We start from the raw sequence: 270 nt of genomic DNA on the forward strand, positions 1-270 counted from the left end.
TTTCCTAGGGATAATTGTGTCGATTGTGTGTTATGCCGACAGCAGGTGCGAAACCCGCCCATGCTAGGTATCTTTTGGGGTGGACTAGAGTTTCCTCGCCCTCGTACACAGCGGGTTCAAGGAAACCCCTTATTCGCTGGATCGGGAAGACTCAGACGAACGGGGTCATGTCCTATGGCTGAGTATTACACGATGGTGTAATGTGGCAGTGACCCGAAGGACTGTGGGCTGTCGCGCGGTGACCCGAAGGACTGTGGGCCGCGGTCGGTT

This window comes from Brassica oleracea, chromosome C1 (assembly GCF_000695525.1).
Source record: "Brassica oleracea var. oleracea cultivar TO1000 chromosome C1, BOL, whole genome shotgun sequence".
Lineage (NCBI taxonomy): Eukaryota > Viridiplantae > Streptophyta > Magnoliopsida > Brassicales > Brassicaceae > Brassica > Brassica oleracea.